Source organism: Hypanus sabinus, unplaced genomic scaffold (genome assembly GCF_030144855.1).
Source record: "Hypanus sabinus isolate sHypSab1 unplaced genomic scaffold, sHypSab1.hap1 scaffold_303, whole genome shotgun sequence".
In the NCBI taxonomy this organism is placed as follows: domain Eukaryota; kingdom Metazoa; phylum Chordata; class Chondrichthyes; order Myliobatiformes; family Dasyatidae; genus Hypanus; species Hypanus sabinus.
In genome coordinates this window covers 55879-82843 of record NW_026781186.1, presented here as the reverse complement: position 1 = coordinate 82843, position 26965 = coordinate 55879, and positions in this window count along the sequence as shown.

Here is a 26965-nt window from a genome sequence, read left to right as displayed (position 1 = left end):
GACCCCGGGTGAGTTTGATGGGAAGGTGTAGAGGGATAATCTCTCTGTGTCTGACCCCGGGAGTGTGTGTTCGGACGGTTTGGAGGGAGATTAACTCTGTGTCTGACCCCGGGAGAGTGTGATGGGCGGTGTAGAGGAATAATCACTCTGTGTCTGACCCAGGGAGTTTGTGACGGGACGGTGTGGAGGGAGATTCACTCTGTGTCTGACCCCGGGAGTGTTTGATGGGACCGTGTAGAGGAATAATCACTCTGAGTCTGACCCCGGGTGTGTGTGTTGGGACGGTGTAGAGGAATAATCACTCTGTGTCTGACCATTGGAGTGTGTGATGGGACGGTGTGGAGGGAGATTCACTGTGTGTCTGACCACGGAAGTGTGTGATGGGCGGTGTAGAGGAATAATCACTCTGAGTCTGACCCCGGGAGTGTGTGTTGGGACGGTGTGGACGGAGGTTCACTTTGTGTCTGACCCCGGGAGTGTTTGATCTGACCGTGTAGAGGAATAATCACTCTGTGTCTGACCCGGGAGTGTTCGATGGGTCCGTTTAGAGGAATAATCACTCTGTGTCTGACCATTGGAGTGTGTGATGGGACGCTGTGGAGGGAGATTCACTGTGTGTCTGACCCCGGGAGTGTGTGATGGGCGGTGTAGAGGAATAATCACTGTGTGTCTGACCCCGGGAGTGTGTGCTGGGACGATGTGGAGGGTGGTTCATTATGTGTCTGATCCCGGGAGTGTGTGATGGGCCGTGTAGAGGGAGATTCACTCTGTGTCTGACCCAGGGCGTGTGTGATGGGACAGTGTAGAGAAATAATCACTCTGTGTCTGACCCCGGGATTGTGTGATGGGACGGTGTGGAGGGAGATTCACTCTCTGTCTGTACCCGGGAGTGTTTGATGGGACGGAATAGAGGAATAATCACTCTGTGTCTGACCCCGGGAGTGTGTGCTGGGACGATGTGAAGGGTGGTTCATTATGTGTCTGATCCCGGGAGTGTGTGATGGGCCGTGTAGAGGGAGTTTCACTCTGTGTCTGAACCCGGGAGTGTTTGATGGGACCGAGTAGAGGAATAATCACTCTGTGTCTGACCCAGGGAGTGTGTGATGGGCCGGCGTTAAGGGAGATTCACTCTGTGTCTGACCCCGGGTGAGTTTTACGGGAAGGTGTAGAGGAATAATCACTCTGTGTCTGACCCCGGGAGTGTTTGATGGGACCGTGTAGAGGAATAATCACTCTGTGTCTGACCCCGCGAGTGTGTGATGGGCCGGCGTGGAGGAAGATTCACTCTGTGTCTGACCCCGGGTGAGTTTGATGGGAAGGTGTAGAGGAATAATCACTCTGTTTCTGACCCAGTCAGAGTTTGATGGGACCGTGTAGAGGAATAATCACTCTGTGTCTGACCCAGTCAGAGTTTGATGGGACCGTGTAGAGGAATAATCTCTCTGTGTCTGACCCCGGGTGAGTTTGATGGGAAGGTGTAGAGGGATAATCTCTCTGTGTCTGACCCCGGGAGTGTGTGTTCGGACGGTGTGGAGGGAGATTAACTCTGTGTCTGACCCCGGGAGAGTGTGATGGGCGGTGTAGAGGAATAATCACTCTGTGTCTGACCCAGGGAGTTTGTGACGGGACGGTGTGGAGGGAGATTCACTCTGTGTCTGACCCCGGGAGTGTTTGATGGGACCGTGTAGAGGAATAATCACTCTGAGTCTGACCCCGGGTGTGTGTGTTGGGACGGTGTAGAGGAATAATCACTCTGTGTCTGACCATTGGAGTGTGTGATGGGACGGTGTGGAGGGAGATTCACTGTGTGTCTGAACCCCGGAAGTGTGTGATGGGCGGTGTAGAGGAATAATCACTCTGAGTCTGACCCCGGGAGTGTGTGTTGGGACGGTGTGGACGGAGGTTCACTTTGTGTCTGACCCCGGGAGTGTTTGATGTGACCGTGTAGAGGAATAATCACTCTGTGTCTGACCCGGGAGTGTTCGATGGGACCGTTTAGAGGAATAATCACTCTGTGTCTGACCATTGGAGTGTGTGATGGGACGGTGTGGAGGGAGATTCACTGTGTGTCTGACCCCGGGAGTGTGTGATGGGCGGTGTAGAGGAATAATCACTGTGTGTCTGACCCCGGGAGTGTGTGCTGGGACGATGTGGAGGGTGGTTCATTATGTGTCTGATCCCGGGAGTGTGTGATGGGCCGTGTAGAGGGAGATTCACTCTGTGTCTGACCCAGGGCGTGTGTGATGGGACAGTGTAGAGAAATAATCACTCTGTGTCTGACCCCGGGATTGTGTGATGGGACGGTGTGGAGGGAGATTCACTCTCTGTCTGTACCCGGGAGTGTTTGATGGGACGGAATAGAGGAATAATCACTCTGTGTCTGACCCAGGGAGTGTGGGATGGGCCGGCGTTAAGGGAGATTCACTCTGTGTCTGACCCCGGGTGAGTTTGATGGGAAGGTGTAGAGGAATAATCACTCTGTGTCTGACCCCGGGAGTGTTTGATGGGACCGTGTGGAGGAATAATCACTCTGTGTCTGACCCCGGGTGAGTTTGATGGGAAGGTGTAGAGGAATAATCACTCTGTGTCTGACCCCGGGAGTGTTTGATGGGACCGTCTAGAGGAATAATCTCTCTGTGTCTGACCCTGGAGTGTGTGATTTGAGGGTGTGGAGGGAGATTAACTCTGTGTCTGACCCCGGGAGAGTGTGATGGGCGGTGTAGAGGAATAATCACTCTGTGTCTGACTGAGGGAGTTTGTGACGGGACGGTATGGAGGGAGATTCACTCTGTGTCTGACCCCGGGAGTGTTTGATGGCAACGTGTAGAGGTATAATCACTCTGAGTCTGACCCCGGGAGTGTGTGTTGGGACGGGGTGGACGGAGGTTCACTTTGTGTCTGACCACGGGAGTGTTTGATGTGACCGTGTAGAGGAATAATCACTCTGTGTCTGACCCCGGGAGTGTGTGATGGGCCGGCGTGGACGGAGATTCACTCTGTGTCTGACCCCGGGTGTGTTTGATGGGAAGGTGTAGAGGAATAATCACTCTGTGTCTGACCCAGGGAGAGTTTGATGGGACCCTGTAGAGGAATAATCTCTCTGTGTCTGACCCCGGGAGTGTGTGCTCTGACGGTGTGGAGGGAGTTTAACTCTGTGTCTGACCCCGGGAGAGTGTGATGGGCGGTGTAGAGGAATAATCACTCTGTGTCTGACCCAGGGAGTTTGTGACGGGACGGTGTGGAGGGAGATTCACTCTGTGTCTGACCCCGGGAGTATGTTTTGGGACGGTGTAGAGGAATAATCACTCTGTGTCTGACCCCGGGATTGTTTGATGGTACCGTGTAGCGGAATAATCACTATGTGTTGACCACGGGAGTGTGTGATGGGACGGCGTGGAGGGAGATTCACTCTGTGTCTGACCCCGGGAGTGTTTGATGGGACCGTTTAGAGGAATAATCACTGTCTGTCTGACCCACGGAGTGTTTGATGCTACCGTGTAGAGGAATAATCAGTCTGTGTCTGACCCCGGGAGTGTGTGATGGGACGGTGTTAACGGAGATTCACTCTGTGTCTGACCCCAGGTGAGTTTGATGGGACCGTATAGAGGAATAATCATTCTGAGTCTGACCCCGGGAGTGTGTGTTGGGACGGTGTGGACGGAGATTCACTTTGTGTCTGACCCCGGGAGTGTTTGATGGGACCGTGTACAGGAATAATCACTCTGTGTCTGACCGCCGGGAGTGTTTGATGGGACCGTGTAGAGGAATAATCACTCTGTGTCTGACCCCGGGCGTGATTGATGGGACCGTGTAGAGGAATAATCTCTCTGTGTCTGACCGCGGGAGTGTGTGATGGGACGGTGTGGAGGGACATTAACTCTGTGTCTGACCCCGGGAGAGTGTGATGGGCGGTGTAGAGGAATAATCACTCTGTGTCTGACCCAGTGAGTTTGTGACGGGACGGTGTGGAGGGAGATTCACTCTGTGTCTGACCCCGGGAGTGTTTGATTGGACCGTGTAGATGAATAATATCTCTGAGTCTGACCCCGGGAGTGTGTGTTGGGACGGTGTGGACGGAGATTAACTCTGTGTCTGACCCCGGGAGAGTGTGATGTGACCGTGTAGAGGAATAATCACTCTGTGTCTGACCCCGGGAGTGTGTGATGGGCCGGCGTGGAAGGAGATTCACTCTGTGTCTGACCCCGGGTGAGTTTGATGGGACCGTGTAGAGGAATAATCATTCTGAGTCTGACCCCGGGAGTGTTTGATGGGACCGTGTCGAGGAATAATCACTCTGTGTCTGACCCCGGGAGTGTTTGATGGGACCGTTTAGAGGAATAATCACTCTGTGTCTGATCATTGGAGTGTGTGATGGGACGGTGTGGAGGGAGATTCACTGTGTGTCTGACCCCGGGAGTGTGTGATGGGCGCTGTAGAGGAATAATCACTCTGTGTCTGACCCCGGGAGTGTGTGCTGGGACGATGTGGAGGGTGGTTCACTATGTGTCTGATCCCGGGAGTGTGTGATGGGCCGTGTAGAGGGAGATTCACTCTGTGTCTGACCCAGGGCGTGTGTGATGGGACAGTGTAGAGAAATAATCACTCTGTGTCTGACACCGGGAGTGTGTGATGGGACGGTGTGGAGGGAGATTCACTCTGTGTCTGTACCCGGGAGTGATTGATGGGACCGAATAGAGGAATAATCACTCTGTGTCGCTCCCAGGGAGTGTGGGATGGGCCGGCGTTAAGGGAGATTCACTCTGTGTCTGACCCCGGGTGAGTTTGATGGGAAGGTGTAGAGGAATAATCACTCTGTGTCTGACCCCGGGAGTGTTTGATGGGACCGTGTAGAGGAATAATCTCTCTGTGTCTGACTGAGGGAGTGTGTGATGGGACGGTGTGGAGGGAGATTAACTCTGTGTCTGACCCCGGGAGAGTGTGATGGGCGGTGTAGAGGAATAATCACTCTGAGTCTGACCCCGGGAGTGTGTGTTGGGACGGTGTGGACGGAGGTTCACTTTGTGTCTGACCCCGGGAGTGTTTGATGTGACCGTGTAGAGGAATAATCACTCTGTGTCTGACCCCAGGAGTGTGTGATGGGCCTGCGTGGAGGGTGATTCACTCTGTGTCTGACCCCGGGTGAGTTTGATGGGAAGGTGTAGAGGAATAATCACTCCGTGTCTGACCCAGGGAGAGTTTTATGGGACCCTGTAGAGGAATAATCTCTCTGTGTCTGACCCCGGGAGTGTGTGTTCGGACGGTGTGGAGGGAGATTAACTCTGTGTCTGACCCCGGGAGAGTGTGATGGGCGGTGTAAAGGAATAATCACTCTGTGTCTGACCCAGGGAGTTTGTGACGGGACGGTGTAGAGGAATAATCACTCTGTGTCTGACCCCGGGATTGTTTGATGTTACCGTGTAGCGGAATAGTCACTATGTGTTGACCCCGGGAGTGTGTGATGGGACGGCGTGGAGGGAGATTCACTTTGTGTCTGACCCCGGGAGTGTTTGATGGGACCGTGTACAGGAATAATCACTCTGTGTCTGACCGCCGGGAGTGTTTGATGGGACCGTGTAGAGGAATAATCACTCTGTCTGACACACGGAGTGTTTGATGCTACCGTGTAGAGGAATAATCAGTCTGTGTCTGACCCCGGGAGTGTGTGATGGGACGGTGTTAACGGAGATTCACTCTGTGTCTGACCCCGGGTGTGTTTGATGGGAAGGTGTAGAGGAATAATCACTCTGTGTCTGACCCAGGGAGAGTTTGATGGGACCCTGTAGAGGAATAATCTCTCTGTGTCTGACCCCGGGAGTGTGTGCTCTGACGGTGTGGAGGGAGTTTAACTCTGTGTCTGACCCCGGGAGAGTGTGATGGGCGGTGTAGAGGAATAATCACTCTGTGTCTGACCCAGGGAGTTTGTGACGGGACGGTGTGGAGGGAGATTCACTCTGTGTCTGACCCCGGGAGTATGTTTTGGGACGGTGTAGAGGAATAATCACTCTGTGTCTGACCCCGGGATTGTTTGATGGTACCGTGTAGCGGAATAATCACTATGTGTTGACCACGGGAGTGTGTGATGGGACGGCGTGGAGGGAGATTCACTCTGTGTCTGACCCCGGGAGTGTTTGATGGGACCGTTTAGAGGAATAATCACTGTCTGTCTGACCCACGGAGTGTTTGATGCTACCGTGTAGAGGAATAATCAGTCTGTGTCTGACCCCGGGAGTGTGTGATGGGACGGTGTTAACGGAGATTCACTCTGTGTCTGACCCCAGGTGAGTTTGATGGGACCGTATAGAGGAATAATCATTCTGAGTCTGACCCCGGGAGTGTGTGTTGGGACGGTGTGGACGGAGATTCACTTTGTGTCTGACCCCGGGAGTGTTTGATGGGACCGTGTACAGGAATAATCACTCTGTGTCTGACCGCCGGGAGTGTTTGATGGGACCGTGTAGAGGAATAATCACTCTGTGTCTGACCCCGGGCGTGATTGATGGGACCGTGTAGAGGAATAATCTCTCTGTGTCTGACCGCGGGAGTGTGTGATGGGACGGTGTGGAGGGACATTAACTCTGTGTCTGACCCCGGGAGAGTGTGATGGGCGGTGTAGAGGAATAATCACTCTGTGTCTGACCCAGTGAGTTTGTGACGGGACGGTGTGGAGGGAGATTCACTCTGTGTCTGACCCCGGGAGTGTTTGATTGGACCGTGTAGATGAATAATATCTCTGAGTCTGACCCCGGGAGTGTGTGTTGGGACGGTGTGGACGGAGATTAACTCTGTGTCTGACCCCGGGAGAGTGTGATGTGACCGTGTAGAGGAATAATCACTCTGTGTCTGACCCCGGGAGTGTGTGATGGGCCGGCGTGGAAGGAGATTCACTCTGTGTCTGACCCCGGGTGAGTTTGATGGGACCGTGTAGAGGAATAATCATTCTGAGTCTGACCCCGGGAGTGTTTGATGGGACCGTGTCGAGGAATAATCACTCTGTGTCTGACCCCGGGAGTGTTTGATGGGACCGTTTAGAGGAATAATCACTCTGTGTCTGATCATTGGAGTGTGTGATGGGACGGTGTGGAGGGAGATTCACTGTGTGTCTGACCCCGGGAGTGTGTGATGGGCGCTGTAGAGGAATAATCACTCTGTGTCTGACCCCGGGAGTGTGTGCTGGGACGATGTGGAGGGTGGTTCACTATGTGTCTGATCCCGGGAGTGTGTGATGGGCCGTGTAGAGGGAGATTCACTCTGTGTCTGACCCAGGGCGTGTGTGATGGGACAGTGTAGAGAAATAATCACTCTGTGTCTGACACCGGGAGTGTGTGATGGGACGGTGTGGAGGGAGATTCACTCTGTGTCTGTACCCGGGAGTGATTGATGGGACCGAATAGAGGAATAATCACTCTGTGTCGGTCCCAGGGAGTGTGGGATGGGCCGGCGTTAAGGGAGATTCACTCTGTGTCTGACCCCGGGTGAGTTTGATGGGAAGGTGTAGAGGAATAATCACTCTGTGTCTGACCCCGGGAGTGTTTGATGGGACCGTGTAGAGGAATAATCTCTCTGTGTCTGACTGAGGGAGTGTGTGATGGGACGGTGTGGAGGGAGATTAACTCTGTGTCTGACCCCGGGAGAGTGTGATGGGCGGTGTAGAGGAATAATCACTCTGAGTCTGACCCCGGGAGTGTGTGTTGGGACGGTGTGGACGGAGGTTCACTTTGTGTCTGACCCCGGGAGTGTTTGATGTGACCGTGTAGAGGAATAATCACTCTGTGTCTGACCCCAGGAGTGTGTGATGGGCCTGCGTGGAGGGTGATTCACTCTGTGTCTGACCCCGGGTGAGTTTGATGGGAAGGTGTAGAGGAATAATCACTCCGTGTCTGACCCAGGGAGAGTTTTATGGGACCCTGTAGAGGAATAATCTCTCTGTGTCTGACCCCGGGAGTGTGTGTTCGGACGGTGTGGAGGGAGATTAACTCTGTGTCTGACCCCGGGAGAGTGTGATGGGCGGTGTAAAGGAATAATCACTCTGTGTCTGACCCAGGGAGTTTGTGACGGGACGGTGTAGAGGAATAATCACTCTGTGTCTGACCCCGGGATTGTTTGATGTTACCGTGTAGCGGAATAGTCACTATGTGTTGACCGCGGGAGTGTGTGATGGGACGGCGTGGAGGGAGATTCACTTTGTGTCTGACCCCGGGAGTGTTTGATGGGACCGTGTACAGGAATAATCACTCTGTGTCTGACCGCCGGGAGTGTTTGATGGGACCGTGTAGAGGAATAATCACTCTGTCTGACACACGGAGTGTTTGATGCTACCGTGTAGAGGAATAATCAGTCTGTGTCTGACCCCGGGAGTGTGTGATGGGACGGTGTTAACGGAGATTCACTCTGTGTCTGACCCCGGGTGAGTTTGATGGGACCGTGTACAGGAATAATCATTCTGAGTCTGACCCCGGGAGTGTGTGTTGGGACGGTGTGGACGGAGATTCACTTTGTGTCTGACCCCGGGAGTGTTTGATGGGACCGTGTACAGGAATAATCACTCTGTGTCTGACCGCCGGGAGTGTTTGATGGGACCGTGTAGAGGAATAATCACTCTGTGTCTGACCCCGGGAGTGTTTGATGGGACCGCTTAGAGGAATAATCACTCTGTGTCTGACCATTGGAGTGTGTGATGGGACGGTGTGGAGGGAGATTCACTGTGTGTCTGACCCCGGGAGTGTGTGATGGGCGCTGTAGAGGAATAATCTCTCTGTGTCTGACCCCGGGAGTGTGTGTTGGGATGGTGTGGACGGAGATTCACTTTGTGTCTGACCCCGGGAGTGTTTGATGGGACCGTGTACAGGAATAATCACTCTGTGTCTGACCGCCTGGAGTGTTTGATGGGACCGTGTAGAGGAATAATCACTCTGTGTCTGACCCCGGGAGTGTTTGATGGGACCGTTTAGAGGAATAATCACTCTGTGTCTGACCATTGGAGTGTGTGATGGGACGGTGTGGAGGGAGATTCACTGTGTCTGACCCCGGGAGTGTTTGATGGGACCGTGTAGAGGAATAATCACTCTGTGTCTGACCCCGCGAGTGTGTGATGGGCCGGCGTGGAGGAAGATTCACTCTGTGTCTGACCCCGGGTGAGTTTGATGGGAAGGTGTAGAGGAATAATCACTCTGTTTCTGACCCAGTCAGAGTTTGATGGGACCGTGTAGAGGAATAATCACTCTGTGTCTGACCCAGTCAGAGTTTGATGGGACCGTGTAGAGGAATAATCTCTCTGTGTCTGACCCCGGGTGAGTTTGATGGGAAGGTGTAGAGGGATAATCTCTCTGTGTCTGACCCCGGGAGTGTGTGTTCGGACGGTGTGGAGGGAGATTAACTCTGTGTCTGACCCCGGGAGAGTGTGATGGGCGGTGTAGAGGAATAATCACTCTGTGTCTGACCCAGGGAGTTTGTGACGGGACGGTGTGGAGGGAGATTCACTCTGTGTCTGACCCCGGGAGTGTTTGATGGGACCGTGTAGAGGAATAATCACTCTGAGTCTGACCCCGGGTGTGTGTGTTGGGACGGTGTAGAGGAATAATCACTCTGTGTCTGACCATTGGAGTGTGTGATGGGACGGTGTGGAGGGAGATTCACTGTGTGTCTGACCCCGGAAGTGTGTGATGGGCGGTGTAGAGGAATAATCACTCTGTGTCTGACCCCGGGAGTGTGTGCTGGGACGATGTGGAGGGTGGTTCACTATGTGTCTGATCCCGGGAGTGTGTGATGGGCCGGCGTTAAGGGAGATTCACTCTGTGTCTGACCCCGGGTGAGTTTGATGGGAAGGTGTAGAGGAATAATCGTTCTGTGTCTGAACCCGGGAGAGTTTGATGGGACCGTGTAGAGGAATAATCACTCTGTGTCTGACCGCGGGAATGTTTGATGGGACCGTGTAGAGGAATAATCTCTCTGTGTCTGACCCCGGGAGTGTGTGATGGGACGGTGTGGAGGGAGATTAACACTGTGTCTGTCCCCGGGAGAGTGTGATGGGAGGTGTATAGGAATAATCACTCTGTGTCTGACCCAGGGAGTGTTTGATGGGAACGTGTAGAGGAATAATCACTCTGAGTCTGACCACGGGAGTGTGTGTTGGGACGGTGTGGACGGAGATTCACTTTGTGTCTGACCCCGGGAGTGTTTGATGGGACCGTGTAGAGGAATAATCACTCTGTGTCTGACCCCGGGAGTGTGTAATGGGACGGTGTGGAGGGAGATTCACTGTGACTGACCCCGGGAGTGTTTGATGGGACCGTGTAGAGGAATAATCACTCTGTGTCTGACCCCGGGAGTGTGTGATGGGACCGTGTAGAGGAATAATCTCTCTGTGTCTGACCCCGGGAGTGTGTGATCGGACGGTGTGGAGGGAGATTCACTCTGTGTCTGACCCCGGGAGAGTGTGATGGGAAGGTGTAGAGGAATAATCACTCTGTGTCTGACCCCGGGAGAGTTTGATGGGACCGTGTAGAGGAATAATCACTCTGTGTCTGACCCCGGGAGTGTGTGATGGGCAGGCGTGGAGGGAGATTCACTCTGTGTCTGACCCCGGGTGAGTTTGATGGGAAGGTGTAGAGGAATAATCACTCTGTGTCTGACCCCGGGAGTGTGTGATCGGAAGGTGTGGAGGGAGATTAACTCTGTGTCTGACCCCGGGAGAGTGTGATGTGCGGTGTAGAGGAATAATCACTCTGTGTCTGACCCAGGGAATTTGGACGGGACGGTGTGGAGGGAGATTCACTCTGTGTCTGACCCCGGGAGTGTTTGATGGGACCGTGTAGAGGAATAATCACTCTGAGTCTGACCCCGGGAGTGTGTGTTGGGACGGTGTAGAGGAATAATCACTCTGTGTCTGACCCCGGGATTGTTTGATGGTACCGTGTAGCGGAATAATCACTCTGTGTCTGACCCCGGGAGTGTGTGATGGGACGGCGTGGAGGGAGATTCACTCTGTGTCTGACCCCGGGAGTGTTTGATGGGACCGTTTAGAGGAATAATCACTGTCTGTCTGATACACGGAGTGTTTGATGCTGCCGTGTAGAGGAATAATCGCTCTGTATCTGACCCCGGGAGTGTGTGATGGGCCGGCGTGTAGGGAGATTCACTCTGTGTCTGACCGCGGGTGAGTTTGATGGGAAGGTGTAGAGGAATAATCACTCTGTGTCTGACCACGGGAGTGTTTGATGGGACCGTGTAGAGGAATAATCTCACTGTGTCTGACCCCGGGAGAGTGTGATGGGACCGCTTAGAGGAATAATCACTCTGTGTCTGACCGCCGGGAGTGTTTGATGGGACCGTGTAGAGGAATAATCACTCTGTGTCTGACCCCGGGAGTGTTTGATGGGACCGCTTTGAGGAATAATCACTCTGTGTCTGACCATTGGAGTGTGTGATGGGACGGTGTGGAGGGAGAATCACTGTGTGTCTGACCCCGGGAGTGTGTGATGGGCGCTGTAGAGGAATAATCTCTCTGTGTCTGACCCCGGGAGTGTGTGTTGGGATGGTGTGGACGGAGATTCACTTTGTGTCTGACCCCGGGAGTGTTTGATGGGACCGTGTACAGGAATAATCACTCTGTGTCTGACCGCCTGGAGTGTTTGATGGGACCGTGTAGAGGAATAATCACTCTGTGTCTGACCCCGGGAGTGTTTGATGGGACCGTTTAGAGGAATAATCACTCTGTGTCTGACCATTGGAGTGTCTGATGGGACGGTGTGGAGGGAGATTCACTGTGTGTCTGACCCCGGGAGTGAGTGATGGGCCGTGTAGAGGGAGATTCACTCTGTGTCTGATCCAGGGCGTGTGAGATGGGACAGTGTAGAGAAATAATCACTCTGTGTCTGACCCCGGGACTGTGTGATGGGACGGTGTGGAGGGAGTTTCACTCTGTGTCTGAACCCGGGAGTGTTTGATGGGACCGAGTAGAGGAATAATCACTCTGTGTCTGACCCAGGGAGTGTGTGATGGGCCGGCGTTAAGGGAGATTCACTCTGTGTCTGACCCCGGGTGAGTTTTACGGGAAGGTGTAGAGGAATAATCACTCTGTGTCTGACCCCGGGAGTGTTTGATGGGACCGTGTAGAGGAATAATCACTCTGTGTCTGACCCCGCGAGTGTGTGATGGGCCGGCGTGGAGGAAGATTCACTCTGTGTCTGACCCCGGGTGAGTTTGATGGGAAGGTGTAGAGGAATAATCACTCTGTTTCTGACCCAGTCAGAGTTTGATGGGACCGTGTAGAGGAATAATCACTCTGTGTCTGACCCAGTCAGAGTTTGATGGGACCGTGTAGAGGAATAATCTCTCTGTGTCTGACCCCGGGTGAGTTTGATGGGAAGGTGTAGAGGGATAATCTCTCTGTGTCTGACCCCGGGAGTGTGTGTTCGGACGGTGTGGAGGGAGATTAACTCTGTGTCTGACCCCGGGAGAGTGTGATGGGCGGTGTAGAGGAATAATCACTCTGTGTCTGACCCAGGGAGTTTGTGACGCTACGGTGTGGAGGGAGATTCACTCTGTGTCTGACCCCGGGAGTGTTTGATGGGACCGTGTAGAGGAATAATCACTCTGAGTCTGACCCCGGGTGTGTGTGTTGGGACGGTGTAGAGGAATAATCACTCTGTGTCTGACCCCGGAAGTGTGTGATGGGCGGTGTAGAGGAATAATCACTCTGTGTCTGACCCCGGGAGTGTGTGCTGGGACGATGTGGAGGGTGGTTCACTATGTGTCTGATCCCGGGAGTGTGTGATGGGCCGGCGTTAAGGGAGATTCACTCTGTGTCTGACCCCGGGTGAGTTTGATGGGAAGGTGTAGAGGAATAATCGTTCTGTGTCTGAACCCGGGAGAGTTTGATGGGACCGTGTAGAGGAATAATCACTCTGTGTCTGACCGCGGGAATGTTTGATGGGACCGTGTAGAGGAATAATCTCTCTGTGTCTGACCCCGGGAGTGTGTGATGGGACGGTGTGGAGGGAGATTAACACTGTGTCTGTCCCCGGGAGATTGTGATGGGAGGTGTATAGGAATAATCACTCTGTGTCTGACCCAGGGAGTGTTTGATGGGAACGTGTAGAGGAATAATCACTCTGAGTCTGACCACGGGAGTGTGTGTTGGGAAGGTGTGGACGGGGATTCACTTTGTGTCTGACCCCGGGAGTGTTTGATGGGACCGTGTAGAGGAATAATCACTCTGTGTCTGACCCCGGGAGTGTGTAATGGGACGGTGTGGAGGGAGATTCACTGTGACTGACCCCGGGAGTGTTTGATGGGACCGTGTAGAGGAATAATCACTCTGTGTCTGACCCCGGGAGTGTGTGATGGGACCGTGTAGAGGAATAATCTCTCTGTGTCTGACCCCGGGAGTGTGTGATCGGACGGTGTGGAGGGAGATTCACTCTGTGTCTGACCCCGGGAGAGTGTGATGGGAAGGTGTAGAGGAATAATCACTCTGTGTCTGACCGCGGGAGAGTTTGATGGGACCGTGTAGAGGAATAATCACTCTATGTCTGACCCCGGGAGTGTGTGATGGGCAGGCGTGGAGGGAGATTCACTCTGTGTCTGACCCCGGGTGAGTTTGATGGGAAGGTGTAGAGGAATAATCACTCTGTGTCTGACCCCGGGAGTGTGTGATCGGACGGTGTGGAGGGAGATTAACTCTGTGTCTGACCCCGGGAGAGTGTGATATGCGGTGTAGAGGAATAATCACTCTGTGTCTGACCCAGGGAATTTGGACGGGACGGTGTGGAGGGAGATTCACTCTGTGTCTGACCCCGGGAGTGTTTGATGGGACCGTGTAGAGGAATAATCACTCTGAGTCTGACCCCGGGAGTGTGTGTTGGGACGGTGTAGAGGAATAATCACTCTGTGTCTGACCCCGGGATTGTTTGATGGTACCGTGTAGCGGAATAATCACTCTGTGTCTGACCCCGGGAGTGTGTGATGGGACGGCGTGGAGGGAGATTCACTCTGTGTCTGACCCCGGGAGTGTTTGATGGGACCGTTTAGAGGAATAATCACTGTCTGTCTGATACACGGAGTGTTTGATGCTGCCGTGTAGAGGAATAATCGCTCTGTATCTGACCCCGGGAGTGTGTGATGGGCCGGCGTGTAGGGAGATTCACTCTGTGTCTGACCGCGGGTGAGTTTGATGGGAAGGTGTAGAGGAATAATCACTCTGTGTCTGACCACGGGAGTGTTTGATGGGACCGTGTAGAGGAATAATCTCACTGTGTCTGACCCCGGGAGTGTGTGATGGGACGGTGTGGAGGGACATTAACTCTGTGTCTGACCCCGGGAGAGTGTGATGGGCGGTGTAGAGGAATAATCACTCTGAGTCTGACCCCGGGAGTGTGTGTTGGGACGGTGTGGACGGTGATTAACTCTGTGTCTGACCCCGGGAGAGTGTGATGTGACCGTGTAGAGGAATAATCACTCTGTGTCTGACCCCGGGAGTGTGTGATGGGACGGTGTGGAGGGTGATTCACTGTGTCTCACCCCGGGAGTGTTTGATGGGACCGTGTAGAGGAATAATCACTCTGTGTCTGACCCCGGGAGTGTGTGATGGGCCGGCGTGGAGGGAGATTCCCTCTGTGTCTGACCCCGGGTGAGTTTGATGGGACCGTGTAGAGGAATAATCATTCTGAGTCTGACCCCGGGAGTGTGTTTTGGGACGGTGTGGACGGAGATTCACTTTGTGTCTGACCCCGGGAGTGTTTGATTGGACCGTGTACAGGAATAATGACTCTGTGTCTGACCGCCGGGAGTGTTTGATGGGACCGTGTAGAGGAATAATCACTCTGTGTCTGACCCCGGGAGTGTTTGATGGGCCGTGTAGAGGAATAATCACTCTGTGTCTGATCCCGGGAGTGTGTGATGGGCCGTGTAGAGGGAGATTCACTCTGTGTCTGACCCAGGGCGTGTGTGATTGGACAGTGTAGAGAAATAATCACTCTGTGTCTAACCCCGGGAGTGTGTGATGGGACGGTGTGGAGGGAGATTCACTCTGTGTCTGAACTCGGGAGTGGTTGATGGGACCGAGTAGAGCAATAATCACTCTGTGTCTGACCCAGGGAATTTGGACGGGACGGTGTGGAGGGAGATTCACTCTGTGTCTGACCCCGGGAGTGTTTGATGGCACCGTGTAGAGGAATAATCACTCTGAGTCTGACCCCGGGAGTGTGTGTTGGGACGGTGTAGAGGAATAATCACTCTGTGTCTGACCCCGGGAGTATGTGATGGGATGGCGTGGAGGGAGATTCACTCTGTGTCTGACCCCGGGAGTGTTTGATGGGACCGTTTATAGGAATAATCACTGTCTGTCTGACACACGGAGTGTTTGATGCTTCCGTGTAGAGGAATAATCACTCTGTATCTGACCCCGGGAGTGTGTGATGGGCCGGCGTGGAGGGAGATTCACTCTGTCTGACCCCGGGAGTGTTTGATGGGACCGTGTACAGGAATAATCACTCTGTGTCTGACCGCCGGGAGTGTTTGATGGGACCGTGTAGAGGAATAATCACTCTGTGTCTGACCCCGGGAGTGTTTGATGGGACCGTTTAGAGGAATAATCACTCTGTGTCTGACCATTGGAGTGTGTGATGGGACGGTGTGGAGGGAGATTCACTGTGTGTCTGACCCCGGGAGTGAGTGATGGGCCGTGTCGAGGGAGATTCACTCTGTGTCTGACCCAGGGCGTGTGTGATGGGACAGTGTAGAGAAATAATCACTCTGTGTCTGACCCCGGGAGTGTGTGATGGGACGGTGTGGAGGGAGATTCACTCTGTGTCTGAACCCGGGAGTGTTTGATGGGACCGAGTAGAGGAATAATCACTCTGTGTCTGACCCAGGGAGTGTGTGATGGGCCGGCGTTAAGGTAGATTCACTCTGTGTCTGAACCCGGGTGAGTTTGATGGGAAGGTGTAGAGGAATAATCACTCTGAGTCTGAACCCGGGAGTGTGTGTTGGGACGGTGTAGAGGAATAATCACTCTGTGTCTGACCCCGGGAGTATGTGATGGGATGGCGTGGAGGGAGATTCACTCTGTGTCTGACCCCGGGAGTGTTTTGATGGGACCGTGTACAGGAATAATCACTCTGTGTCTGACCGCCGGGAGTGTTTGATGGGACCGTGTAGAGGAATAATCACTCTGTGTCTGACCCCGGGAGTGTTTGATTGGACCGTTTAGAGGAATAATCACTCTGTGTCTGACCATTGGAGTGTGTGATGGGCCGGCGTGGAGGGAGATTCACTCTGTGTCTGACCCCGGGAGTGTTTGATGGGACCGTGTACAGGAATAATCACTCTGTGTCTGACCGCCGGGAGTGTTTGATGGGACGGTGTGGAGGGAGATTCACTCTGTGTCTGAACTCGGGAGTGGTTGATGGGACCGAGTAGAGCAATAATCACTCTGTGTCTGACCCAGGGAATTTGGACGGGACGGTGTGGAGGGAGATTCACTCTGTGTCTGACCCCGGGAGTGTTTGATGGCACCGTGTAGAGGAATAATCACTCTGAGTCTGACCCCGGGAGTGTGTGTTGGGACGGTGTAGAGGAATAATCACTCTGTGTCTGACCCCGGGAGTATGTGATGGGATGGCGTGGAGGGAGATTCACTCTGTGTCTGACCCCGGGAGTGTTTGATGGGACCGTTTAGAGGAATAATCACTCTGTGTCTGACCATTGGAGTGTGTGATGGGACGGTGTGGAGGGAGATTCACTCTGTGTCTGAACTCGGGAGTGGTTGATGGGACCGAGTAGAGGAATAATCACTCTGTATCTGACCCCGGGAGTGTGTGATGGGCCGGCGTGGAGGGAGATTCACTCTGTCTGACCCCGGGAGTGTTTGATGGGACCGTGTACAGGAATAATCACTCTGTGTCTGACCGCCGGGAGTGTTTGATGGGACCGTGTAGAGGAATAATCACTCTGTGTCTGACCCCGGGAGTGTTTGATTGGACCGTTTAGAGGAATAATCACTCTGTGTCTGACCATTGGAGTGTGTGATGGGACGGTGTGGAGGGAGATTCACTGTGTGTCTGACCCCGGGAGTGAGTGATGGGCCGTGTCGAGGGAGATTCACTCTGTGTCTGACCCAGGGCGTGTGTGATGGGACAGTGTAGAGAAATAATCACTCTGTGTCTGACCCCGGGAGTGTGTGATGGAACGGTGTGGAGGGAGATTCACTCTGTGTCTGAACCCGGGAGTGTTTGATGGGACCGAGTAGAGGAATAATCACTCTGTGTCTGACAAAGGGAGTGTGTGATGGGCCGGCGTTAAGGTAGATTCACTCTGTGTCTGACCCCGGGTGAGTTTGATGGGAAGGTGTAGAGGAATAATCACTCTGAGTCTGAACCCGGGAGTGTGTGTTGGGACGGTGTAGAGGAATAATCACTCTGTGTCTGACCCCGGGAGTATGTGATGGGATGGCGTGGAGGGAGATTCACTCTGTGTCTGACCCCGGGAGGGTTTTGATGGGACCGTGTTCAGGAATAATCACTCTGTGTCTGACCGCCGGGAGTGTTTGATGGGACCGTGTAGAGGAATAATCACTCTGTGTCTGATCCCGGGAGTGTTTGATTGGACCGTTTAGAGGAATAATCACTCTGTGTCTGACCATTGGAGTGTGTGATGGGACGGTGTGGAGGGAGATTCACTGTGTGTCTGACCCCGGGAGTGAGTGATGGGCCGTGTCGAGGGAGATTCACTCTGTGTCTGACCCAGGGCGTGTGTGATGGGACAGTGTAGAGAAATAATCACTCTGTGTCTGACCCCGGGAGTGTGTGATGGGACGGTGTGGAGGGAGATTCACTCTGTGTCTGAACCCGGGAGTGTTTGATGGGACCGAGTAGAGGAATAATCACTCTGTGTCTGACCCAGGGAGTGTGTGATGGGCCGGCGTTAAGGTAGATTCACTCTGTGTCTGACCCCGGGTGAGTTTGATGGGAAGGTGTAGAGGAATAATCACTCTGCTTCTGACCCCGGGAGTGTTCGATGGGACCGTGTAGAGGAATAATCTCTCTGTGTCTGACCCCGGGAGTGTGTGATGGGACGGTGTGGAGGGAGATTAACTCTATGTCTGACCCCGGGAGACTGTGATGGGCGGTGTAGAGGAATAATCTCTCTGTGTCTGACCCAGGGAGTTTGTGACGGGACGGTGTGGAGGGAGATTCACTCTGTGTCTGACCCCGGGAGTGTTTGATGGGAACGTGTAGAGGTATAATCACTCTGAGTCTGACCCCGGGAGTGTGTGATGGGCCGGCGTGGAGGGAGATTCACTCTGTGTCTGACCCCGGGAGTGTTTGATGGGACCGTGTACAGGAATAATCACTCTGTGTCTGACCGCCGGGAGTGTTTGATGGGACCGTGTAGAGGAATAATCCCTCTGTGTCTGACCCCGGGAGTGTTTGATGGGACCGTTTAGAGGAATAATCACTCTGTGTCTGACCATTGGAGTGTGTGATGGGACGGTGTGGAGGGAGATTCACTGTGTGTCTGACCCCGGGAGTGAGTGATGGGCCGTGTAGAGGGAGATTCACTCTGTGTCTGACCCAGGGCGTGTGTGATGGGACAGTGTAGAGAAATAATCACTCTGTGTCTGATCCCGGGAGTGTGCGATGGGACGGTGTGGAGGGAGAATCACTCTGTGTCTGAACCCGGGAGTGTTTGATTGGACCGAGTAGAGGAATAACCACTCTGTGTCTGACCCAGGGAGTGTGTGATGGGCCGGCGTTAAGGTAGATTCACTCTGTGTCTGACCCCGGGTGAGTTTGATGGGAAGGTGTAGAGGAATAATCACTCTGTGTCTGTCCCCGGGAGTGTGTGTTGGGACGGTGTGGACGGAGATTAACTCTGTGTCTGACCCCGGGAGAGTGTGATGTGACCGTTTAGAGGAATAATCACTCTGTGTCTGACCCCGGGAGTGTGTGATGGGACGGTGTGGAGGGAGATTCACAGTGTCTGACCCCGGGAATGTTTGATGGGACCGTGTAGAGGAATAATCTCTCTGTGTCTGACCCCGGGAGTGTGTGATGGGACGGTGTGGAGGGAGATTAACTCTGTGTCTGTCCCCGGGAGAGTGTGATGGGCGGTGTAGAGGAATAATCACTCTGTGTCTGACCCAGGGAGTGTTTGATGGGAACGTGTAGAGGAATAATCACTCTGACCCCGGGATTGTGTTTTGGGACGGTGTGGACGGAGATTCACTTTGTGTCTGACCCCGGGAGTGTTTGATGGGACCGTGTAGAGGAATAATCACTCTGTGTCTGACCCCGGGAGTGTGTGATGGGACGGTGTGGAGGGAGATTCACTGTGTCTGACCCCGGGAGTGTTTGATGGGACCGTGTAGAGGAATAATCACTCTGTGTCTGACCCCGTGAGTGTGTGATGGGCCGGCGTGGAGGGAGATTCACTCTGTCTCTGACGCCGGGTGAGTTTGATGGGAAGGTGTAGAGGAATAATCACTCTGTGTCTGACCGCCGGGAGTGTTTGATGGGACCGTGTAGAGGAATAATCACTCTGTGTCTGACCCCGGGAGTGTTTGATTGGACCGTTTAGAGGAATAATCACTCTGTGTCTGACCATTGGAGTGTGTGATGGGACGGTGTGGAGGGAGATTCACTGTGTGTCTGACCCCGGGAGTGAGTGATGGGCCGTGTCGAGGGAGATTCACTCTGTGTCTGACCCAGGGCGTGAGTGATGGGACAGTGTAGAGAAATAATCACTCTGTGTCTGACCCCGGGAGTGTGTGATGGAACGGTGTGGAGGGAGATTCACTCTGTGTCTGAACCCGGGAGTGTTTGATGGGACCGAGTAGAGGAATAATCACTCTGTGTCTGACAAAGGGAGTGTGTGATGGGCCGGCGTTAAGGTAGATTCACTCTGTGTCTGACCCCGGGTGAGTTTGATGGGAAGGTGTAGAGGAATAATCACTCTGAGTCTGAACCCGGGAGTGTGTGTTGGGACGGTGTAGAGGAATAATCACTCTGTGTCTGACCCCGGGAGTATGTGATGGGATGGCGTGGAGGGAGATTCACTCTGTGTCTGACCCCGGGAGGGTTTTGATGGGACCGTGTTCAGGAATAATCACTCTGTGTCTGACCGCCGGGAGTGTTTGATGGGACCGTGTAGAGGAATAATCACTCTGTGTCTGATCCCGGGAGTGTTTGATTGGACCGTTTAGAGGAATAATCACTCTGTGTCTGACCATTGGAGTGTGTGATGGGACGGTGTGGAGGGAGATTCACTGTGTGTCTGACCCCGGGAGTGAGTGATGGGCCGTGTCGAGGGAGATTCACTCTGTGTCTGACCCAGGGCGTGTGTGATGGGACAGTGTAGAGAAATAATCACTCTGTGTCTGACCCCGGGAGTGTGTGATGGGACGGTGTGGAGGGAGATTCACTCTGTGTCTGAACCCGGGAGTGTTTGATGGGACCGAGTAGAGGAATAATCACTCTGTGTCTGACCCAGGGAGTGTGTGATGGGCCGGCGTTAAGGTAGATTCACTCTGTGTCTGACCCCGGATGAGTTTGATGGGAAGGTGTAGAGGAATAATCACTCTGCTTCTGACCCCGGGAGTGTTCGATGGGACCGTGTAGAGGAATAATCTCTCTGTGTCTGACCCCGGGAGTGTGTGATGGGACGGTGTGGAGGGAGATTAACTCTATGTCTGACCCCGGGAGACTGTGATGGGCGGTGTAGAGGAATAATCTCTCTGTGTCTGACCCAGGGAGTTTGTGACGGGACGGTGTGGAGGGAGATTCACTCTGTGTCTGACCCCGGGAGTGTTTGATGGGAACGTGTAGAGGTATAATCACTCTGAGTCTGACCCCGGGAGTGTGTGATGGGCCGGCGTGGAGGGAGATTCACTCTGTGTCTGACCCCGGGAGTGTTTGATGGGACCGTGTACAGGAATAATCACTCTGTGTCTGACCGCCGGGAGTGTTTGATGGGACCGTGTAGAGGAATAATCCCTCTGTGTCTGACCCCGGGAGTGTTTGATGGGACCGTTTAGAGGAATAATCACTCTGTGTCTGACCATTGGAGTGTGTGATGGGACGGTGTGGAGGGAGATTCACTGTGTGTCTGACCCCGGGAGTGTGTGATGGGCCGGCGTGGAGGGAGATTCACTCTGTGTCTGACCCCGGGAGTGTTTGATGGGACCGTGTACAGGAATAATCACTCTGTGTCTGACCGCCGGGAGTGTTTGATGGGACCGTGTAGAGGAATAATCCCTCTGTGTCTGACCCCGGGAGTGTTTGATGGGACCGTTTAGAGGAATAATCACTCTGTGTCTGACCATTGGAGTGTGTGATGGGACGGTGTGGAGGGAGATTCACTGTGTGTCTGACCCCGGGAGTGAGTGATGGGCCGTGTAGAGGGAGATTCACTCTGTGTCTGACCCAGGGCGTGTGTGATGGGACAGTGTAGAGAAATAATCACTCTGTGTCTGATCCCGGGAGTGTGCGATGGGACGGTGTGGAGGGAGAATCACTCTGTGTCTGAACCCGGGAGTGTTTGATTGGACCGAGTAGAGGAATAACCACTCTGTGTCTGACCCAGGGAGTGTGTGATGGGCCGGCGTTAAGGTAGATTCACTCTGTGTCTGACCCCGGGTGAGTTTGATGGGAAGGTGTAGAGGAATAATCACTCTGTGTCTGTCCCCGGGAGTGTGTGTTGGGACGGTGTGGACGGAGATTAACTCTGTGTCTGACCCCGGGAGAGTGTGATGTGACCGTTTAGAGGAATAATCACTCTGTGTCTGACCCCGGGAGTGTGTGATGGGACGGTGTGGAGGGAGATTCACAGTGTCTGACCCCGGGAATGTTTGATGGGACCGTGTAGAGGAATAATCTCTCTGTGTCTGACCCCGGGAGTGTGTGATGGGACGGTGTGGAGGGAGATTAACTCTGTGTCTGTCCCCGGGAGAGTGTGATGGGCGGTGTAGAGGAATAATCACTCTGTGTCTGACCCAGGGAGTGTTTGATGGGAACGTGTAGAGGAATAATCACTCTGACCCCGGGATTGTGTGTTGGGACGGTGTGGACGGAGATTCACTTTGTGTCTGACCCCGGGAGTGTTTGATGGGACCGTGTAGAGGAATAATCACTCTGTGTCTGACCCCGGGAGTGTGTGATGGGACGGTGTGGAGGGAGATTCACTGTGTCTGACCCCGGGAGTGTTTGATGGGACCGTGTAGAGGAATAATCACTCTGTGTCTGACCCCGTGAGTGTGTGATGGGCCGGCGTGGAGGGAGATTCACTCTGTCTCTGACGCCGGGTGAGTTTGATGGGAAGGTGTAGAGGAATAATCACTCTGTGTCTGACCCCGGGAGAGTTTGATGGGACCGTGTAGAGGAATAATCACTCTGTGTCTGACCCCGGGAGTGTGTGATGGGCCGGCGTGGAGAGAGATTCACTCTGTGTCTGACCCCGGGTGAGTTTGATGGGAAGGTGTAGAGGAATAATCACTCTGTATCTGACCCCGGGAGTGTGTGATCGGACGGTGTGGAGGGAGATTAACTCTGTGTCTGACCCCGGGAGAGTGTGATGTGCGGTGTAGAGGAATAATCACTCTGTGTCTGACACAGGGAATTTGGACGGGACGGTGTGGAGGGTGATTCACTCTGTGTCTGACCCCGGGAGTGTTTGATGGGACCGTGTAGAGGAATAATCACTCTGAGTCTGACACCGGGAGTGTGTGTTGGGACGGTGTAGAGGAATAATCACTCTGTGTCTGACCCCGGGATTGTTTGATGGTACCGTGTAGCGGAATAATCACTCTGTGTCTGACCCTGGGAGTGTGTAATGGGACGGCGTGGAGGGAGATTCACTCTGTGTCTGACCCCGGGAGTGTTTGATGGGACCGTTTAGAGGAATAATCACTGTCTGTCTGATACACGGAGTGTTTGATGCTGCCGTGTAGAGGAATAATCACTCTGTATCTGACCCCGGGAGTGTGTGATGGGCCGGCGTGTAGGGAGATTCACTCTGTGTCTGACCGCGGGTGAGTTTGATGGGAAGGTGTAGAGGAATAATCACTCTGTGTCTGACCCCGGGAGTGTTTGATGGGACCGTGTAGAGGAATAATCTCTCTGTGTCTGACCCCGCGAGTGTGTGATGGGATGGTGTGGAGGGACATTAACTCTGTGTCTGACCCCGGGAGAGTGTGATGGGCGGTGTAGAGGAATAATCACTCTGAGTCTGACCCCGGGAGTGTGTGTTGGGACGGTGTGGACGGTGATTAACTCTGTGTCTGACCCCGGGAGAGTGTGATGTGACCGTGTAGAGGAATAATCACTCTGAGTCTGACCCCGGAAGTGTGTGTTGGGACGGTGTGGACGGTGATTAACTCTGTGTCTGACCCCGGGAGAGTGTGATGTGACCGTGTAGAGGAATAATCACTCTGTGTCTGACCCCGGGAGTGTGTGAATGGACGGTGTGGAGGGAGATTCACTGTGTCTCACCCCGGGAGTGTTTGATGGGACCGTGTAGAGGAATAATCACTCTGTGTCTGACCCCGGGAGTGTGTGATGGGCCGGCGTGGAGGGAGATTCACTCTGTGTCTGACCCCGGGTGAGTTTGATGGGAAGGTGTAGAGGAATAATCCCTCTGTGTCTGACCCCGGGTGAGTTTGATGGGAAGGTGTAGAGGAATAATCACTCTGTATCTGACCCCGGGAGTGTGTGATGTGCCGGCGTGGAGGGAGATTCACTCTGTGTCTGACCCGGGAGTGTTTGATGGGACAGTGTACAGGAATAATCACTCTGTGTCTGACCGCCGGGAGTGTTTGATGGGACCGTGTAGAGGAATAATCACTCTGTGTCTGACCCCGGGATTGTTTGATGGTACCGTGTAGCGGAATAATCACTGTTTATGACCCTGGGAGTGTGTAATGGGACGGCGTGGAGGGAGATTCACTCTGTGTCTGACCCCGGGAGTGTTTGATGCTGCCGTGTAGAGGAATAATCACTCTGTATCTGACCCCGGGAGAGTGTGATGGGCCGGCGTGTAGGGAGATTCACTCTGTGTCTGACCGCGGGTGAGTTTGATGGGAAGGTGTAGAGGAATAATCACTCTGTGTCTGACCCCGGGAGTGTTTGATGGGACCGTGTAGAGGAATAATCTCTCTGTGTCTGACCCCGGGAGTGTGTGATGGGACGGTGTGGAGGGACATTAACTCTGTGTCTGACCCCGGGAGAGTGTGATGGGCGGTGTAGAGGAATAATCACTCTGAGTCTGACCCCGGGAGTGTGTGTTGGGACGGTGTGGACGGTGATTAACACTGCGTCTGACCCCGGGAGAGTGTGATGTGACCGTGTAGAGGAATAATCACTCTGTGGCTGACCCCGGGAGTGTGTGATGGGACGGTGTGGAGGGAGATTCACTGTGTCTCACCCCGGGAGTGTTTGATGGGACCGTGTAGAGGAATAATCACTCTGTGTCTGACCCCGGGAGTGTGTGATGGGCCGGCGTGGAGGGAGATTCACTCTGTGTCTGACCCCGGGTGAGTTTGATGGGAAGGTGTAGAGGAATAATCCCTCTGTGTCTGACCCCGGGTGAGTTTGATGGGAAGGTGTAGAGGAATAATCACTCTGTATCTGACCCCGGGAGTGTGTGATGGGACCGTGTAGAGGAATAATCACTCTGTGTCTGACCCCGGGAGTGTTTGATGGGACCGTGTACAGGAATAATCACTCTGTGTCTGACCGCCGGGAGTGTTTGATGGGACCGTGTAGAGGAATAATCACTCTGTGTCTGACCCCGGGAGTGTTTGATTGGACCGTTTAGAGGAATAATCACTCTGTGTCTGACCATTGGAGTGTGTGATGGGACGGTGTGGAGGGAGATTCACTGTGTGTCTGACCCCGGGAGTGAGTGATGGGCCGTGTAGAGGGAGATTCACTCTGTGTCTGACCCAGGGCGTGTGTGATGGGACAGTGTAGAGAAATAATCACTCTGTGTCTGACCCCGGGAGTGTGTGATGGGACGGTGTGGAGGGAGATTCACTCTGTGTCTGAACCCGGGAGTGGTTGATGGGACCGAGTAGAGGAATAATCACTCTGTGTCAGACCCAGGGAATTTGGACGGGACGGTGTGGAGGGAGATTCACTCTGTGTCTGACCCCGGGTGAGTTTGATGGGAAGGTGTAGAGGAATAATCACTCTGTGTCTGACCCCGGGAGAGATTGATGGGACCGTGTAGAGGAATAATCTCTCTGTGTCTGACCCCGGGAGTGTGTGATCGGACGGGGTGGAGGGAGATTTACTCTGTGTCTGACCCCGGGAGAGTGTGATGGGCGGTGTAGAGGAATAATCACTCTGTGTCTGACCCAGGGAATTTGGACGGGACGGTGTGGAGGGAGATTCACTCTGTGTCTGACCCCGGGAGTGTTTGATGGCACCGTGTAGGGGAATAATCAGTCTGAGTCTGACCCCGGGAGTGTGTGTTGGGACGGTGTAGAGGAATAATCACTCTGTGTCTGACCCCGGGAGTATGTGATGGGATGGCGTGGAGGGAGATTCACTCTGTGTCTGACCCCGGGAGTGTTTGATGGGACCGTTTAGAGGAATAATCACTGTCTGTCTGACACACGGAGTGTTTGATGCTACCGTGTAGAGGAATAATCACTCTGTATCTGACCCCGGGAGTGTGTGATGGGCCGGCGTGTAGGGAGATTCACTTTGTGTCTGACCGCGGGTGAGTTTGATGGGAAGGTGTAGAGGAATAATCACTCTGTGTCTGACCCCGGGAGTGTTTGATGGGACCGTGTAGAGGAATAATCTCTCTGTGTCTGACCCCGGGAGTGTGTGATGGGACGGTGTGGAGGGACATTAACTCTGTGTCTGACCCCGGGAGAGTGTGATGGGCGGTGTAGAGGAATAATCACTCTGAGTCTGACCCCGGGAGTGTGTGTTGGGACGGTGTGGACGGTGATTAACTCTGTGTCTGACCCCGGGAGAGTGTGATGTGACCGTGTAGAGGAATAATCACTCTGTGTCTGACCCCGGGAGAGATTGATGGGACCGTGTAGAGGAATAATCTCTCTGTGTCTGACCCCGGGAGTGTGTGATCGGACGGTGTGGAGGGAGATTCACTCTGTGTCTGACCCCGGGAGTGTGTGATGGGCCGGCGTGGACGGAGATTCACTCTGTGTCTGACCCCGGGTGAGTTTGATGGGGCCGTGTAGAGGAATAATCATTCTGAGTCTGACCCCGGGAGTGTGATTTGGGACGGTGTGGACGGAGATTCACTTTGTGTCTGACCCCGGGAGTGTTTGATTGGACCGTGTAGAGGAATAATCACTCTGTGTCTGACCCCGGGAGTGTGTGATGGGCCGGCGTGGAGGGAGATACACTCTGTGTCTGACCCCGGGTGAGTTTGATGGGACCGTGTAGAGGAATAATCATTCTGAGTCTGACCCCGGGAGTCTGTTTTGGGACGGTGTGGACGGAGATTCACTTTGTGTCTGACCCCGGGAGTGTTTGATTGGACCGTGTACAGGAATAATCACTCTGTGTCTGACCGCCGGGAGTGTTTGATGGGACCGTGTAGAGGAATAATCACTCTGTGTCTGACCCCGGGAGAGATTGATGGGACCGTGTAGAGGAATAATCTCTCTGTGTCTGACCCCGGGAGTATGTGATCGGACGGTGTGGAGGGAGATTAACTCTGTGTCTGACCCCGGGAGAGTGTGATGGGCGGTGTAGAGGAATAATCACTCTGTGTCTGACCAAGGGAATTTGTACGGGACGGTGTGGAGGGAGATTCACTCTGTGTCTGACCCCGGGAGTGTGTGATGGGCCGGCGTGGACGGAGATTCACTCTGTGTCTGACCCCGGGTGAGTTTGATGGGGCCGTGTAGAGGAATAATCATTCTGAGTCTGACCCCGGGAGTGTGTTTTGGGACGGTGTGGACGGAGATTCACTTTGTGTCTGACCCCGGGAC